Here is a 15,707-nt window from a genome sequence, read left to right on the forward strand (position 1 = left end):
ATTCAGCTACTACAAAAGGGCCAGTGAGTTCAACCTTCTCAATAGTTAAACACATTAGAAGGGGCTCCACATTTTCTTTTCTCTCATTAGCAACATTACATCCACACTATGACATGTGATGACTACTTAAAAATGCCCCTGTATTTCATAAGACCATGGTCCAGAGCTAGAAGAGAGCTTAGAGGCCTCAAGGACCAATTAGCTCATTGTTCAGATGAGGAAACTGAGGACCAACAGGATAAAGGGATGGACCCAGGGCCATACAGTTATTCTTGGGAGAGATTTGAACACAGATCTTCCTGCCTCCAGCCATGCTGTATCTCTCAGTTTGAGACAAGGATTAGTGAGAGTATTTTGAAGATTCTGACAGGGTCTTGACCTGATGTACCACCTTCTTTTCACTTCTTTCTTTCCATTTTGATGCAAATATAAGTCAATGTCACTCCATTTCTTTCACATAATTATATAATTTACAGATCTGAAGGATCTCAGCAACCAGTTAGCCCAAATGCTATAGGTAAAAGAATCTTCTCTAGTACACATGAATTAGTAAGCCTTCCCCAGTAACGGGGAACCTCTTACCTCCCAGGGCAACTTATTCTTGTTTGAGAGATCTAACAGTTTTAGGAATTTGTTTTTCCCAATATCAGACCTAAATTAGCCTCATTTTAATTTCTATCCATTGCTTAGAGTCTTTCTTTCTGTGGCTAGAGAGAAAAAGTCTAATCCCTCTTCCCCATGAAATCTCTTTAAGTAATTCAAGATAGCTGTCATGACTTCCTGTCTTCTGGAGACTAACATGTCCAATTTTTAAAAGAATTATCTTCCAAATACATGAACTTCAGGTTCTTCACTCTGTTTTCCATCCTCTGGATTCTTTCTAGATTGTCAGTCCTTCTTAAAACATGGTTATCAAGAATTGAAAACAGTTCTCTGGTTGAGGTCTGATGAGGGCAGAGTCATAAAAGCCTGTTTTTCTTTATTCCTGGAAACTACTCATCCAAAGAATATATTTGTTCTTTTGAATGCATAATAACAATTTTAAAAGTCATGGATTCCTGTGACTTATAGTTCAGATAGACAAGAATTCTGTCTTACCCCCAAGGGTGATTTCAGATGATCACAATCTTTAAGCCAGAAGGTAGACTCAAGTCCTGACCTGAGGTTCTTAAAAGGCTATACACACGTAGTCTGAAAGAGAACAGACTGGGAGAAAGGAGTGACGTTGCAATAGCTGAGCCAATGAAGCAGCCATGGAGAAATCTTCACCCACAAAGCACTTAACGAGCACAAATGGGAAGAAGTGGAGGCACAGAAACATCAGGTGAAAAGAGATGAAGAGGAAGCTGGAGCTATGATAGAGAAGGCAATGGCTGAGGATTTGGACTGAAGTTATGGACTGTACTCACTTTCTCAATTACTGAGGGAAATTCTCCCCAAAGGTCAGATCTTTCCTCATCTTCTCTTCTCCATTCCTGACCTATAAAAGACACTGCAATATATGCTGCTTCCTTATTTTACATAAACAATCCCATTATTAGCATGTTTTATCTCGAACACAAAAAAGTCAAGGGTTAGCTTGAGATTAGTCAATTTATCAATAATACTTATGAAGCACCTACTATGTGTGCTGTGCTAAGTGCTGGTAAACACAAACAAATATAAAATAGCATACATAATATATAGATAAACATTTTATTTATACATTATCTCTAAGTAATAAATCTAAAGTTCTAGGGCACTGTGCTGTGTTAATAAACAGAGATTAACATTAGAGAACAGTGGAAAATTTGTGTCTAAATGTAAGAATTTTCTTACTGGGGGCACTGATATATGATGATTAGTTCTAACTTTTCATCTAATGTAGATTATGTAAAAAAGAGAAGGAGATCATATAGCCTTGAGGCCATTATATTGTACATAAGTTCAAAAAGTAAGCTAGTTGCTGTAACAGGGTGTGGCTGACTAAATCTCCAGAAAGAAAGAGTGTAAGCAGAAGAAGGCATGGAATAGAGAAGACAGAACACTATAAACCATCTCTCTTGAAGGAATGGGAAACACTGGGAAAGATTCAGCTCTGAGTCTCTTCTGTGGATAGATGAAAGCAGAAAGAATTGAGTAGCAGCCAGCCAACTCTGTAACCCACAGTGACATCCTCCAGAAGCAAAATTGCTTCTATCATAATATAATTCATTTGTGTCAATCCAAGCAGATTTATCAAAGCATTCACTTTGCAAGTAGTCAGTTTACAAAGTGTAAGCCATCTCAGGACCCAGGTAGGCATAGGAATGGGATATCTCTATCTTTAGGCATGAGCCCTGCAGTCTACCCTTTTTTCCCACCTTTTACCACAGCAGAGTTCTAGATTTCTAGATTTGAGGTATGCCCAAGAAGGAAATATGCGCATATTACAATCCTCCTCTTAGGCTCTTATATCTCTTGCTGACTACAAGTAATAATCACTCACATCCTCATCTTATTGACAACACACTTGCAAAGTCCAGAAGTATTTTTATCTTTCTAAACATTCTCTCCTCTTTCAGTTAGCTCTTCCTTTTATTGAAACCAGGTCTGTACACGACCTTTTTTCTTTGTCTACCCTTTGACGTGTTGGGAGAGATTACTTGCTAAATAAGGTAGTTGGATTTCTCTAGTTCTCTAATTAGTTTATCATTTCCAAGAATTGATCCCAACAGACAGTATTCCCCGTGCAACTACACTCTTTCAAAAAGTCTCTTTTCTGTCCATGTTGCAAAAACAATAGCTGTCAGTGATTCTGTCTCCAAGTATCTGGACGTTAATCACAAAAATACTTTCAGCCCAGTGAGCATATAGTCAATTTTCTCTTAGAATTTAGCAAATATTTAGAAGACTATTAATCAGTTCCTCTATCCCATCTACTACTGTTTCACTGAGCATCATTTCTTCCACAAAATCAAAAACATTTACTGAGTACAGAGCACTGTGCTTGGTACTTCAGGAGACCCAAAGTTAAGAAAAGGTTTCTTCCCTGATGGATCTTAGAAAATTTTATAGGCAGATGTGGTATTTCTTAAAATCATTAATGTGGCTTAGTGAGAAAATCCTTGGATGTGGAGTCAAAGGATTTATTTCAAATCCTGCTGTCCTCACTACCTATGGAGACAGTGAGCTAATCATTTAACTTCTCTGGGACTGGCTTTGCTCAACTCAAAAATGAGGAAAACTGACTCAATTGCCTGGAAGACTTTTTGAATCCCTAATTAAATGATCCTATGAATTATAATGCCCAACATCATGTGATAAGATACTTAGAGAATTGCAAACAGTGAATTAGGAGGCCACAAGAAGAAGGTTGATATTGAAAATGAAATTAAGGGAAGGTTTCCTAGAGGAGAAAGTATTTGAGTGGATCTCTGGAAGATACTTAGGATTTTAATAGTCAGAGAGGAGGGAAACTATTCCAGGCCAGGGAACTAAATGAACCAAGACAGAGTCAAGAAAAGATAGTGCCTTCGGACAGTGTCAAAGACTAGAAAGATGCAATGTGCCATACCACTGGCAATGGATGTGGTGATGCTAGATTGAAATGCCTGGGGGAAATGATCTCTTTGCTGACTAAAAGGAGCCTTTGAAAGATTTTTGGGCCCAGATCAATTCCTAATAATGATTATTCTGGTTGAAATTTGAAGGATTCTGAGACCAATGTAGCTTAACATCTTCATTATCTTCATTTAGATTATGGAATTCCAGAGTTTAAGGAGACCTGAGTAGCCATCTTGTTTGGCTTCTACCTAGCAGGAATCACCACTCTAACATAGCCAGTGATTTGCCTTTCAGGATATGCTTGATGATCTCCCAGGAAGGGAATCCAGACCATTGAGGAACAAGCTTTCCATTGGACCAGCTCTAATTTGAAGGATCCTGCGGTTTGGGGTGGTTTTCTGACCTGGAGCCCAAACTTGGAACTTTCCCATCTATGCCTGTTTCTTAGTTCTGCCCATCATGGCCAAAGGGAGCAAGCCTAATCTCCTGGCCTTTCACATACTTTGAAACTGCTAGCATCTCCCTCCTCTGCCCCGCCCCATGCCTGGACTTCTCTTCACAAAGCTCAGAACGGCCAGGAGCCTGTTCCTTCAGCTGATTTTCAGAGGACATGCACTCATAAACCTTCACTATCCTGTTTTCTCTTCTCTGGACCTCTCCAGGTTAACAATGCCTTCTTAAATCTTAGTGCCTAGAACTTAGCACAACACTTCAGGTGAGGCCTGACAAGGTCAGAGTATGATAGGAATATCCTTTCTGTATTCTAGGAAGCAATATGAGTCTCCTCTTCTCATTGGTGACTCCCTCCTCAGGATCAGCATTTTGAAACGGTCTTTCTCTTCCCTCTCCTCCCCCCTCTGTGTCCCAATAACTAATATATATATATATATATATATATATATATATATATATATATATATGTATATATATGTATTGTTCTCTTTCTGAATACAAGCTCCTTGAGGGCAGGGACTGGCTTCTTTGCTTGTGTTTGTTACTTCTAGTGCTGAACACAGTGCTCACCACATAGCATGCACTGAATAAGTTTTCCATCTCTCCCCTCATCTAGCTATGCCTCCTTAATTCAAGTTAAATTCTCCTTAGCTCTTCTGGCTGCCACATGAAACTGCTGGTTCATATTGAGCTTGTGGTCCACTTTTTTCTTAAAACAACTGCTATCTAAACATGCTTCTTCTGTCTTCTATTGATGAATCTATTTTTTGTTTGTTTGTTTGTTTCTACTTGAGTGACAAATTACATTTATTCTATTGGAATTTGCCTCATTATATTCAGCCCAATGTTCTGACCTGTTAAAATCTTTTTGGATCCTGACTCTATTGCTTACTGTGTTAGCTCCCATTTTCACATCACCTATGAATTTGATGAATATATTAAATATCTTTTCATCTACCTATCTGATAAAATATGAAATATCACAGATCCAAGTACAGATCATTGGGGTATAACACTAGAGATTTCTGTAAAACTGACATTGAATCATTGACAGTTATTCTTTGAGTTGGCCACACCAACTCCTAACCTACCCAATGGCATTATTATCTAGACCCTATGTCTTGGTTGTCCAATATAATTATATTAAATACTTTGTCAAAAGCTTTGATAAAAATCTAGGAAAATCACATCCACAGCATCCTCAGTTTTACTAGTTTGCTAATGCTTGCTGACTGATTGATATGTATCCATGGATGGCCTGTGTTTGGGGTTATTTGCAATCTCCATATTACCAGAAAGTTCTATGAACTGAGCCTCCTTCTGAGGTTCCCAGGGAACGTCAACGGCTTTTTTTTTAAGTCCTGATAACAACAGGCCCAATGGCCAAAAGGGAGATTGTGTTGAGCATCTGCCTGAGCTGGACAACAGCTCAGAACATCTTCCTTGTTCTACCCATTCCCTGGCTTAGCATCATTTCATTGCTTTACCACTAAGAGAATGTGGCAGTGAAATGAATTGTAACAGAAAAAAACATTAATTGGCTTTCATGTCACAGACTGCAGCCCAGGATATTACAGTCACAATGTATGACAATGTGGCTGGCTCTGACGATGTGTGTGTGCAGGACTACGCTCTCCTTTGAATCTACTGAGCAGCAATTCATTGCCAAGGAGGAATCATATAGATCAGATCCTGTGCAAACGTGTGCATCATTGGAGATGGGCGCATGCCCAATATTAGACAGCTTCTTCCTGAATCAGCTCCCTTAGACTCTCAAGGAGCTGTTGTTTTCTTTTTTTCTTTTTCTTTGTGGGTGTGGGTGTGTGTGTGTGTGTGTGCTTATGATCTTCTGCAGAATGTCTATGTGGGGAAAAGCCTTGTTAGATGTCAGCCTGCTCAGCCACCCATGGCAATACTGGGAGAGATCAGTTGACACCACGTGAACTTGGAGCTCTTTGGACCTGGGAAGGAGAGGGGGACAGTTAGCAGACTAATGCAGCCCACCTGCACTTAGCTTCAGCTCAGAAAGTTGACCCCAAGAAACCCTGGTGACAACATGGAGGAAGCAGCTTTCTGTTTAATAATGGAAATCTAAAACTGTCTTGTCCCTTAGCAAAGGGCTGAGGGGGAGATATTCAATGACCTGGGGCAGACAAGGGCACAGTTCACCTTGCCTACCCTTCCCAGGGGATGCTGTGCCTGCCCAGGTGGGCACTCCAGAAAACACTCTTCTCTCAGCAGGCAAGCATATTAGAATGTAAGTTCCCCAAGGCTCAGGATTTGTAACCTCAAGACTTGGCACAACACTTAACACATAAGGAAGATCTAATGAAGATTTACTTGTTGAATGATTTAGGATTGCTAAATAAGGATAATACCTTTATTCACCTCATAACCAACTCTCCTGCTATTTTTCTAGCCTTCTTCCACCATCCCCCTTCTGCACATAATCTGTGACCCAGTAACATTGTCCTCCTGGCTGTTCCTCAGAGAAAACATTCTACCTCCAAACTCTGGGAATTTTCTCTGGCTGTGTGCTGGCCTAGAATGTTCTTTCTCCTCGTCTCTGCCTCCCAGCTTCTCTGGCTTCCTTCAAGTCCCAGTTAAATTTTCACCCTCAATAAGGAGCCTTGCTCATTTCCCTTTAAAGTTAATGCATTCTCTCTATTGATCACCCCCATTCATTCTTTATTTAGGTCATTTGTACATAGCTGTAGATGGAACTTCAGAGACCATGACACCCCTTCTGAGATAATCTGATCACTGGGAACAGTCATAGTGCTGATGGACTCAGCTTTGCATACTCAGCATTTTCCCACCTCCCACAGCCTCCTCTCCCCACTGATTGGAGGGCTAAGGGCTAGAGGCACAGAATTCCTCTCAAAACTATTTTTTTAGGTTATACATGTCCAGTTATGCAAAACACTTCATAGTGATCATGTTGTAAAAAACTAGCCCTATTTCCATGAATCTTATCCCACCCACCCCCCTTTTATTCTATTCTTTCTTTTCACCTTGTCCCTCCTCAGAAGTGTTTAATTCTGATTACCCCTTTCCCAATCTGGCCCTGTCTATCATTCCCCTGCTGTCTTGTCCCCTTCTCCCCCTATTTCTTTGTAGGATAAGATGTGTTTCCACACTCAATTGAGTATGCATGTTATTCCCTCCTTAAGCCAAATCCTATGAGAATAAAATTAACTCATTCCCTCTCACCTTCACCTGTTTCCCCTCCACTGTAAGAGCCTTTTCTTTTCTGTTTTTTTTTTTGTGAGATAAATTGTCCCATTCTGCCTCTTCCTTTCTCCTACTCCCAGTATAATCCTCGTTCACCCCTTAATTTTATTCTCCAGATATAATACCTTCATCTTCAATTCACCCTGTGGCCTCTATCTATCTATATATACATACATATAATTTTTTTTCCTCCAATTACCCTAATACTGACAAAGGTCTCATGAGTTATAAATATCATCGTTCCATGCAGGAATGGAAACAGTTCAATATTAATAAGTCTCTTATGATTTCTCTTTCCTGTTTGCCTCTTCATGTTCTACTTGAGTCCTGTATTTGAAAGTCAAACTTTCCGTTCAGCTCTGGTCTTTTTATCACGAATGCTTGAAAGTCCTCTATTTCATTGAATGACCATTTTTTCCCCTGAAGGATTAGACTCAGCTTTGCTGGGTAGGTGATTCTTGGTTGTAATCCTATGTCCTTTGCCCTCTGGAATATTATATTCCATTCCCTGTGGTCCTTTAATGTAGAAGCTGTTAAATCTTGTGTTATCCTAATTGTGTTTCCACCATACTTGAATTGTTTCCTTCTGGCAGCTTGCATTATTTTCTCCTTGACCTGGGAACTCTGGAATTTGGCTATAATATTCCTAGGAGTTTTCCTTTCAGGATCTCTTTCAGGAGGAGATCTGTGGATTGTTTCAATTTCTATTTTGCCTTCTGGTTTTAATATATCAGGGCAGTTTTCCTTCATTATTTCTTGAAAGATGATGTCTAGGCTCTTTTTTTGGTCATGGCTTTCAGACAGACCAATAATTTTTGAATTCTCTGTCTTGGATCTATTTTCCAAGTTAGTTGTTTTTCCAATGAGATATTTCACATTGTTTTCTAATTTTTCGTTCTTTTGGATTTGTTTTTCGTTGTCTTGATTTCTCATAAAGTCACTAGCTTCCAATTGCTGTATTCCAATTTTTAAGGAAGTATTTTCTTCAGTAATCTTTTGAACTTCCTTTTCCATTTGGCCAATTTTTCTTTTTAGGGCATTTTTCTCCTCATTGGCTTTTTGGACCTCTTTTGCCATTTGGGTTAGGCTATTTTTTAAGGTGTTATTTTCTTTGGTATTTTTTTGGGTCTCCTTTAGCAAGCTGTCGACTTGTTTTTCATGATTTTCTTGCATCACTCTCATTGATCTTCCCAGTTTTTCCTCTGCTTCTCTTACTTGCTTCTCAAAATTCTTCTTGAGCTCTTCCAAGGCCTGGGACTTATTCATATTTTTTCTTGGAGGCTTTGGATATAGGTGCTTTGACTTTGTTGTCTTCTTATGGTTCTATGTTTTGATCTTCTTTATTACCAAAAAAAAGATTCTATGGTCTAACACTTCTTGTGAGGTTTGCTAATGATCCCAGACAATTACTTGAGTTATAAACTCTTTATTAGGGTAGAGATCTGCTTCCAATGTGGAGAATATACTGTCCTAAGCTTTGGGGGTTTCTGCAGATGTTTTCAGAGATACTTCTAGGGACCTGTAAATTTTCAGTTCTTCCAAGGCAGCATGATAAGGGGTGAGGTGTTATTCCTTTCCTGGCCTGTATTCTGGTCTGTGAGTGACCACAAGCACTCTTTTCTGTCTTAGAACTGTGATGAGGATTTCCTCTCAACAGCCACTACAAGCTCCACCATGCCAGTGCTCCTCCTAGCCCCGGGACCACCCCCAGAACTGTGACCAAGATCCAAGAACAGGCAAAGCAAGAGATTCCTGCCTCAACACTGGAAAAGAGATCACTGCAATCCCCTTCTGATCAGCCAGTCAATTCCCCCTCAGTTTGTGGGCCAGAAGCTCCAGAAGCAGCCACTACCCTGGGCTGCGCTTGGGATCTGGGGGGCTGAAACCTAGCTTCTCTCTCACTGCAGAAACAGACTTTTCCCACTGACCTTCTAAGTTGTCTTTGGCCTTCATGGGTTGAGAAGTCTGTAAACTACCACAGCAGCCTGTGGTTCCGTCCTGTGACGCCTGCTCCAAGTTTGCTGAGGCCTGGTTTGTCTGTGCACCCACACCAAACTGTGTTCCTCTCCTGGACTGGTGCGATATACTTCCTGAGCAACCATCCAGGTTGTCTTGGGCTAGAAATTTGTTTCCCTCTGTCTTTTTGTGGGTCCTGCTGCTTTAGAATTTGTTTAGAGCCTTTTTTTGTATTTGGAGGGGTTTGGGGGAGAGCTCAAGCAAGTCACTGCTTTTATGCCACCATCTTGGCTCCACACCCCAAAACTATTCTTGAAACAGGGCTGGCATCTGAACTTTCCAGATCACTTTACTTTCCATCTATAGCTCTGCTTGGTTTCAACTCCAGGGAACGTGATGCCCCCATGCCAGGTACCCCCTGTTGTTCATCCTCCTCCCCTTTTGCAAGGATCAAATGAGGTAATACAGGCAAGGTGCTCTGCCAACTTTAAAGAACCATAAGTATTCTATGAAAATGATAAAGAAGCTATGAGGTTTTGTGGTTGGGATCATTTCTTCATTTGGTTTGGTGCTGTTACCATCACCTTTTCTCAGATCTATTCCTGTCCTGGACCTTCTTTTCTTCTCTTTTTTATATTCACTTGGTGACCTCATTGACTCATAGGCGTTTAACTGTCATCTGTATACATATGATACCAAGATATCAATATGTAGCCTCACTTTAGCTGCGGATGACATCACTAAAAGCATATTGGCTATTTCAGCTTGCCATACTGGAGCCATGTCAAACTCAGCATATCCCAAGCTGAAGTCGTTATCTTCTCCTGCCTAACTGCCCCATGTCTGTTGAGGGTGCCATCATCCTTGTGGGCACTCAAGTAGACAGCTTTGGAATGATCCTTAACTTCTCATTCTCACTCTCTGCTTTGTGCCTAGCACTGAGGATCTGCTTAATAAATGTCTATTTCCTGTCTGCCTGAACTTCTTTGAGGATAAACTCAGTATCATTGGGTCAAAAGGAATAAAAAATTTATCAAATTTAGTCACTTTCCTTGCACAATTCCAAATAATTGTCCACAAAAGCTAAACCAACTCATTCATATAACTGGGCTGTTAGTCTTCCCACAGCTTCTGTTTGAACTGTTTCCATGTTGTTACTTTAGGGAGTGATCATGATGTGAGCTCAAATCTCATAGCTGTGTAAAACTTCAATTCTCTTGTTATTAATGTTTTGGATCACTTTGCATATGGTCATTTATAATTTGAAATCTTTTTCTTTTTTATACCCTTTCATTACTTATCATTTGGTGAATAGCTCTTGTTATTGTATATTGGCATAAATTAGAAAGCTGATTTTGTAAGACATAATTGATTTAAATGTAACAGCTGCTTTTCTTATTCTCTATACATTGATTTTATTCACACACATCATTTTATTTTAATAAAAATGTCTGTTTTATTTTAACATTCATTGTTATCCATTGTGCTTAAGAATTATGTTGTTGTTCAGTTATTTGAATCATCAACAACTCTCTGCAACCCCATTTTTGGGTTTTCTTGGCAAAGATACTGTAGTGGTTTACCATTTTCTTCTTCATCTCATTCTACAGAAGAGGAAACTGAGTCAAACAGGGTTAAGCAACTTGCCCAAGGTCACACAGCTAATAACTGTCTGAGGCCGGATTTGAACTCATGAAGATGAATCTTCCTGACTACAGGCCCAGCAGTCTATTCACTGCACCTCCACCTAGTGGCCATTTTAAGAATTATACCCAACTCAAGTTTAAAAAGGTACCACCTTCTGTTTCCTATCTTTTGATGATATGTCCTTCTATATTCAGGTTGTGGATTCATTTTGAGCTTCCTTGAGCATATAAAATGATACTGATATAAGCCTATTCTTTTGTCAAACTATATTCCAAGTCTTCTCATACAGAGAAACCTTCCCTTAGAAATGTATAATCTTGGGTTTTATTAAATACGAGACTTTTGTTTTTACCTGCTAACAGTTCTAGTCAGTTCCAGTAATCTGTATATCTATTGTAATTAGTGCCAAATCATTTTTGTTTTGCTTTGTTTATGAATAGTTTGAAATAGAGCAAAGATCTAATGCACTTATTGTTTTTTTTATTGTTTTCCTTGAGAATATGACTTTTTTTTCTCCAAATGATTTTTGTTATTATTTTGTCTAGTTCAACAGAGTATCTGCTTGGAAAGTTATTATTATTATTGTCAGTATTATTAATAGCTAACATTCATATAGCACTTACTCTGTGCCACTCACTGTGCTAAACAGTTTCACAACAACCCTGGGATTTGGAACTATTATTATCTCCATTTTATGTGAGGGGAAACTAAGAAAACCACGGGTTAAGGGACTTTCCCATGGTCACGCAGCTAGTAAATGTCTGAGGCTAGTTTTGAACTCAGGTCTTCCAGACTCCAGGCCCAGAGCTTTATCCACTGAGCCACCTAGATGCCCAATTGATTGACATAGTACTAAATATCTGAAAATATTTAGTCACCAGTATTTTTTTTTTATTACTTTTGAATGGCCCAACATTGAAAACAGCTTGTGTTTCCAATGCCTTTACTCTTGACTAGGGATATTCCTCCCCCATTCCCAGCTGGCCTGGGGGAATCATTGCACTGAACTTGACAGTGGTTTCTGTGGACCCTCTGCACAGACCATCTCCTTAGCTCATTGCCAGTGATGTGATAAAATACCTGCCTTATTTCTACCAGGGTAAGATGGTGAAGGGCTTTGGCTAGGGCTCCAAGCAGCTTGGCAAACCTACCACTAACTTTCCTGAGCAAGTAGTGGATAATCTTCAATATGATTTATCTACTGGAATTTACTAAGATTGGGCCCTGTTGGAAATGGAAATGTTCATAAGATGGGTTTTTTTCTTAATTTTGTTGAGCCTTATTAATTTATTTACTTTTCTTTTTTCTCCTCACCTCATCCCTCCCCCCACCCCAAGATGGAGTGTATTTCAAATACCCATTCCTCAAATCTGCCCTCCCTTTTATCTCCTCCCTTTCTCTTACCCCCTTTCCCTTCTATTTTCCTGTAGGGCAGGATAGATTTCAATACCCTTTTGCCTGTATATCTTATTTCCAGTTGCATGAGAAAACAATTTTTAGATTTGTTATTAAAGCTTTGTGTTCCAAATTTTGTCCCTTCCTCCCTCTCCACTCACCCTCATTGAGAAAGCAAGCAACTCGATACAGGTTAGCATGTGTAGTCATGCAAAACACTTCCATAGTAGTCGTGTTCTGATAAACTAGCTATATTTCCCTTCATCCTCTCCTGCCCCCCATTTATTCTGTTCTCTCTTTTGGCCCTGTCCCTCTTTAGAAGTGTTTGTTTCTGATTACCCCTCCCCAATATGCCCTCCCCTCCATCATCCCCCTGCTCTCTTATCGCCTTCTCCCCTATTTTCCTGTAGGGGAGGATACATTTCCATACCCAATGGAGTATGAATGCTATTCCCTCCTTAAGCAAATCCTATGAGATTAAGATTCATTCATTCCCTCTCATGTACTCCCATTTCCCCTCCATTGTAAAAAGCTTTTCTTCTCTGTTTTATATGATATAATTTATCCCATTCTACCTTTACCTTTCTCCTTATCCCAGTATAATCCTCTCTCACTCCTCAGTTTTATTCTCCAGATATCACTCCTTCATCTTCAACTCACCCTTTGCCCTCTATCTATCTATCTATCTATCTATCTATCTACATACATACAGATAAGTTTCATTCCCTCCAATTACCCTAATACTGACAAAGTCTCATGAGTTACAAATATTCCATGCAGGAATTTAAACAGTTCAATCTTAATAAGTCTCTATGATTACTCTTTCTAGTTTATCTCTTCATGTTCCACTTGAGTCTTGTATTTAAACGTCAAATTTTCTATTCAGCTATGGTCTTTTCATCAAGAATGCTTGAAAGTCCTCTATTTCACTGAATATCCATTTTTCTCCTGCAGGATTATACTCAGTTTTGTTGGGCAGGTGATTCTTGTTGTAATCCTATCTCCTTTGACCTCTGGAATATCATATTCCAAGCCCTCTGGTCCCTTAATGTAGAAGCTGCTGAATCTTGTGTTATCCTTATTGTATTTCCATACTACTTGAACTGTTTCTTTCTGGCTGCTTGCAATATGTTTTCCTTGACCTGGGAACTGTGGAATTTGGCTCCAATATTCCTAGGAGTTTCCCTTTGGGGATCTTTTTTAGGAGGTGATTGGTGGATTCTTTGATTTCTGTTTTACCCTCTGGTTTTAGGATATCAGGGCAATTTTCCTTCACAATTTCTTGAAACAGGATATCTAAGCTCTTTTTGTGATCATAACTTTCAGGTAATCAAATAAGTTTTACTCTCACCTGCATCTATTTTCCAGGTCAGTTGTTTTTCCAATGAGATATTTCACATCGTTTTCTTTTTTTTTTTCCCATTCTTTTGGTTTTATTCTACAATGTCTTTATTTCTCATAAAGTCACTCACTTCCAATTTTTAAGGAAGTGTTTCCTTCAGTGAGTTTTTGGACTTCTTTTTCCATTTGGCCAATTTTGCTTTTTAGAGTATTCTCCTCATTGGATTTTGGGACCTCTTCTGCCATTTGGGTTAGGCTATTTTTAAGGTGTTATTTTCTTCAGTATTTTCTTGGGTCTCCTTTAGCAAGCTGTTGACTTGTTTTTCATGATTTTTTTTTTCATCACTCTCATTTCCCTTCCCAGGTTTTCCTCTACTTCTCTTACTTGCTTCTTAAAATCCTTTTGATCTCTTCCATGGCCTGGGACTGATTCATATATTTTTTTTTCTTGGAGGATTTGGATGTAGAAGCTTTGACTTTGTTGTCTTCTTCTGGTTCTATGTTTTGATCTTCTTTGTTACCAAAAAAAAAGATTCTATGGTCTGACACTTCTTGGGAGATTTGCTCATGATCCCAGCCAATTGCTTGACTTATAAACTCTTTATTAAGGTCTAGGTCTGCTTCCAGTGTGGAGAATGTGCTGTCTCAAGCTTCAGGGGTTTGCACAGCTGTTTTTAGAGATACTTCTAGGGACCTGTAAGTTTTCTGTTCTTCCAAGGCTGTATGAAAAGGCGCAAGATGTTTACTACTTTCCTGGCCTGTGCTCTGGTCTATTAGTGACCACAAGCACTCTTTTCTGTCTTAGAACTGTGACAAGTATTTTATCTTTACTGGTGCTACAAGTTCCACCTCGCCAGTGCTCCTCCCAGCCCCAGGACCACCACCAAGAATCGATTAAAGCACAGGTAAAGCAAGAGACTCCTGCCTTAACACCAGCAACAAGATGCCTACAATACCCTCTGATCATCCACTTCATTCCTTCTCAGTCTGTGGGCTGAGCTCTGGAGTCAGCCACTTCTCTGGGGCTGCACCAGCACTAGGGCTAGGACCAAGATTCTCTGTTAGCATGGTCACAGACTTTTCCTACTGACCTTCTAAGCTGTCTTTGGCATTTGTGGGTTCAAAAGTCTGGAAACTGCCATAGCTGCCTGTAATTGAGTCCTCTGATGCCTGCTGCAGCTTCACTGAGGCCTGGTCTTTGTCTGTGTGCCCATGCTGAACTGAGTTCCTCTCCCAGCCTGGTTCAATAGACCTTTCCAATCAACCATCCAGGTTGTCTTGGGCTGGAAATTTGTTTCACTCTGTATTTTTCTGGGTTCTGCTTCTCTGGAGTTTGTTTAAAGCCATTTTTACAGGTATTTGGAGGGGTTTAGGGGAGAGCTCAAGCAAGTCACTGCTTTTACTCCACTATCTTGGCTCTGCCCCCCCATAAGATAGTTTTAAACATAGGATAAAACATATACTACAAGAATATTAAAAAAAAATCTGTGGAAACTCACATTATACCTACCTTCAAAGAGGACTTATGAGGAAACCCTTAGTATACTCATCACTGGCTATATCAGACCAGTGAAAAACTTTAGTTCAATTGATGCCCTTTCAGCAATTCAAGATTATATTGAAGAAGCTAAGAGACAACTGGATTTATCACAATATTTGAAACTCAAAGAAGATCATTTCTTCCCTTTGCCAGAAAGCAAAATAATGAATGGCCACTGATCAAAAGTCTATTTTATTTACTCGTTCATTTTTTTCTTTCTATTCCACTATTCTTTGTCATTGCTGCAGTCTTGGATTTGATTAGCTTAAGAAAATTTTCTTGATAGCTGTTAATTAATTTTTACAATACAGTGTTGCTGCCATTTTATGCTTAAATTAGAGTTACATAAAACCTATCATACAGCAGCACAAAAAAAGGTTCATTTAAAAATCAAGATTTTTAAAAAATATGTTGTACTATCCAGAAGCTTCATGAAACACACTACAGTAAAAGCAGAGAGCATAAAGGATCTTAAGGTTTTTGTTTGTTTGTTGCTTGGTTGGTTTTTATGACAGAAAACATGTATATAAGGAAAAACTAACTGGCTTAGCTGTGAGTCATTTGCTGGGGATGAGAATAAAGGTCATTCCAGTGGCTATGAATTCTGTGTAATGCT

General features: G+C 39.3%; 1 pseudogene; it reads left to right on the plus strand.

Annotated features, from left to right (window-relative positions):
- The first annotated feature begins 9,564 nt into the window (after nt 1-9,564).
- Nucleotides 9,565-15,270, plus strand: LOC110202323 (riboflavin kinase pseudogene; annotated as a pseudogene).
- Nucleotides 15,271-15,707: the final 437 nt, after the last annotated feature.

Source organism: Phascolarctos cinereus, unplaced genomic scaffold (genome assembly GCF_003287225.1).
Source record: "Phascolarctos cinereus isolate Bilbo 61053 unplaced genomic scaffold, phaCin_HiC Scaffold_3;HRSCAF=262, whole genome shotgun sequence".
Taxonomy (NCBI): Eukaryota; Metazoa; Chordata; class Mammalia; order Diprotodontia; family Phascolarctidae; genus Phascolarctos; species Phascolarctos cinereus.